Source organism: Rhagoletis zephyria, unplaced genomic scaffold (assembly GCF_001687245.7).
Source record: "Rhagoletis zephyria isolate East Lansing unplaced genomic scaffold, Rhagoletis_zephyria_1.1 Rzeph_scaffold_16010, whole genome shotgun sequence".
Lineage (NCBI taxonomy): Eukaryota > Metazoa > Arthropoda > Insecta > Diptera > Tephritidae > Rhagoletis > Rhagoletis zephyria.
This window is the reverse complement of record NW_016173075.1, coordinates 6,881-10,662: the sequence shown is the minus strand read 5'-3', so window position 1 is coordinate 10,662 and position 3,782 is coordinate 6,881. Positions and strand designations below refer to the sequence as shown.

Genomic DNA, 3,782 nt, shown 5'->3' with positions numbered 1-3,782 from the left:
TTTCCGGGCAGAAATGCGCAAGAAGTCAATATGAAATAAAAGCTGTTGTTTGTTTACATCCGATAGCAAATTTTGTAAAATACAAAAATGACAAATAGCACTAAAGGTTCAGAAATGTAAATATTTGCTAACTTTTAATATAGCTAATATTAAATAAATACACTTAAAATCATTGTTCGGAACTGATTTGTTGTTTCCGGGTACGAAAAGTGGTCTTTTGCGTTCCTCACGCTCTGGGCACTTTTTACACGGGTTGACACATTTCTGACACTTGTGAGACAGTAACTTGGCGTGTGGAACAAACCTATTTTCCTGTTTTCCGTACAAACTTCTGATATTTTACTTACATCACTTTTCTCCTTCGATGTTGCATAAAATATTTCATAAAAAAAAAAATAGTTAAAAAAAACTTTGTTTGCCGAAACCCGGGATTGAACCGGGGACCTTTAGATCTTCAGTCTAACGCTCTCCCAACTGAGCTATTTCGGCGCTTGTGTCGACGTTGTCTAATGCGCTACTTGTATTTACACAAATTTGTTATATACATACATACATATACACATGCGGTGAACAATTTTGTTAGTTCTGGTTCGGTTGCCTTCGTGTGAATATAAACATGCGTAGATATATATGCATGTACATATGTACATAAATAAAGGTACATATGTGGTATAACTTATTTTTGTTTTAGTTCTCGTTTTTATTTATAAATATTTCATGTCGACTAGCGATGAAGCACACGGGGCAGCTTTGCTTGTTGTTAGTGGTTGTCAAAGAAATTATTTATACTGCGAGCGAGCATTCATATCTATGTACATACATACATATATATGTAGTATTAATTTTGATTATGATTATCGGACATTGTACATACATATGTACATGCCCTGCAGAAAAAAATTATCAATTGACAGAAAAATAACCCACTTTCAGTTAGCTTTTTTGTGCGATTTCTATAAAATTTAAAACTTGTAGTTAACTACAAAAAGCTAACTTGAAACTACGAGTAGTTGAAAAGTAATACAGGAGTCGTGCAGACGTAAACGGGATATTGTTTTCTTTACACAAATTTCTATTTAAATATTCTCATACTAATTTCACTTTGAATGCACTTCTTTTCCGCACTTCGCAAATACTCTTTCGAATTCAGGACAAATAAAAATTTGAAGTTATGTTCGACGGAATTCGATTATGGCACCATCTACACCAGAATAAATATGTAAACGAATATGTAATGTAAAATGTAAAGTTAGTAAAGTAAATAAACAAGAAAAAAAAGAATATTGTTTTTTCTATTGATATTTTGTGTCCGAATGTAGTTAATTGCAGGCTAGTTGATACCACCTAACGCGGCCATTTCCATAGAAGTATAGCTAACTTCAAAAAAATATCCAGCTAATAGTGACTTTTAATTCCTTCCCAATGAACTTTAAATTAACTTATAATCAGAAATATTTCCTGCAGGCTATGTGTAGGTGTTTGCTTAAATGTATAGATTGTTTACAGGTATGTGTAAATAAAGTATTTGCTTTTTAATTTTTTTTTTTTAATTAAATAATACAAGTTTGGAAAAAAATTTTATTTGTTTTTATACATCGCAAAAGAAAATATCATAAATTAAAGTTTTCATACAATTATTCGAACATAGTTTTATGCGTAGAAATGTCATTATTTCAAAGATATCCACGCGATGAAAGCTATGATGCAGATCTTTCCAAACCATACTTTTACTTATTTTCTCCTCCATATAAAAAGGAAACTTTCCGAAAAATAAGGACTCCTAGAGGTATCTTCAACTTTCAAGGGATACGCAATCGCAGCAAAATATTTGGATGGCCAAGTAGCTACTTTCTCCGTGAGGCATTCTAATTAGGGATGTTGAAAAAACATTGATACATCAAAAACATCGATGTTTTGCTTCGATACATCAATGTTTTCTGTAAACTGACATCTCTAGTACATGGAAACGTCAAATATCGCTTTGTCTGAAGTTCAAAGAAAGCAAGATGCAGTCATAAAATTTTAGTTTCAATTGATTGGCTTGATTTTTAATATTTTTTCTTTGGCTGACTTGCACTTTGTTGCACTAAAATTTTATGAGCTATAAAACTACATACCCAAAAATTTTCTAAAGACTAAAAAGTTCAAAATATTGATGAGAATTTGTTAAATTTTTCTAAATTTTGCAACAAGTTCAAAACATTGGTTTACATTGTTATAAGGGCTGTTTCCAGCTCTCAAGAAAAACGAAAAATTCATTCAAAATCACGCACAAGAAATGGAAAGAAAATTTTCTTTTATTGGAAATTTGCACTTAAATTTCAATATTTCTAATCAGAATCTTTGGAAAAAAATTTGTTATGCAGTTTTGCAGCCCACTTAATTTTAGTCTAATGAAGTGCAGGTTTTAAGCAGCTAAAAAAAAATCCCTTTGATTTTTGGCATTTTTTTTTGCTGACAGGGTCCTTCCTCTTTGTATATAAAAGAAAATTGTTGAACATACTTTGTACCATTTAAACCAAAACAAAAAATCTCAGAAATCAACGGGATTTTTCAACAACTTAAGACTTGCTCTTCGTTATACCAGAATTAAATGGGCTACAAAATTGCATACCAAATTTTTTTCTAAAGATTTTGTTTAAAAATTTTGAAATTTTGGTGAAAATTTGGAGAATTATTAAAAAAATTTTACAAAAGATTATATGAAAAAAATAATATTTTAAAACCCCTCCCGAAAAAAAATTTTGGGTTCGCCCCTGCTGTGAGATCATAAGATTTTAATGTCCGCCGTTTAGTAGGAAAAATACCAGGGACATACTGAAATTCAATAGATCTGCAGTAAGAGTCCTCAACGGCGTCTGCACAGGGCACTACGCTGTAGCACCAATGCTTCAACGGTGGCGAATATCAACAAGTGCTCTCTGCATGCCATGACGAGGATGAGGAAGAGTCAGTTGACAACTTTCTGTGCCGATGTCCAGGTATAAAGACGAAGCGTCTCAAGCGCTTGGATTCACGTTTCTTCAACAATCTGGGCGAAATAGTGGAGGTGGAACTGTTGGATCTCGTCGGCTTCATTAGGGATAGGAATTGATTCAGTACAATAATGATAATAATGAAGCTACTCTCTTATCTCGGTTGTGGATAGTTGTATCCTCCTGGCACTCGCTTGAAGAGGGCACTCACAATGGACCACTCTGCCTCCGAGTGAAAGTTTGGAATATTTCATTTCTGGGATAGGTCGATCTTCCCCTCAGCCGTCGATATACATTTCACCCTATGTATACATACATATGTTTTTATACACCTGGGAACACCCCCAAACGTAGGGCTTACCTATAGGCGTTGGGTCTGACATATGTATTTCTGTTCATATGTACAAGTTTGTGCATTGGCGAAGCAACAATAACAACAGCAAATACAATAGCAACTAAATTGCTATTATGAATAACCACAATTACCGAAGTTACAAGTCTGTATGCTACACAAAAAAAAAAAACAATAAGCCTTAACGATAACAACTCAAATAATCACTAGCAACAACAAAACACAATTCTGCGAGAGCAACAAAAAACAAAAAATTAGGAGAAAACGACCAACAGCTGTAAAGCATAAGAAGAATACCACCAATAGAAGAGCAACACCCAAACCTGATGTGCAACGAAGTACTTCGATGCGAATACTTACAACTCCTCGACTCTTGACGGACGCCCAACCGTGCATCCCAGCACATTCGCGTTGTTGTAAAATGTTCGCAGCCAAAGTGTACATATCACCACCAG

General features: G+C 33.8%; 1 non-coding gene across 1 annotated transcript; it reads right to left on the bottom strand.

Annotated features, from left to right (window-relative positions):
• Window positions 1–416: 416 nt before the first annotated feature.
• Window positions 417–489, bottom strand: TRNAF-GAA (transfer RNA phenylalanine (anticodon GAA)). Its single transcript has one exon. It is a non-coding gene; the product is annotated as a tRNA-Phe (tRNA).
• Window positions 490–3,782: the final 3,293 nt, after the last annotated feature.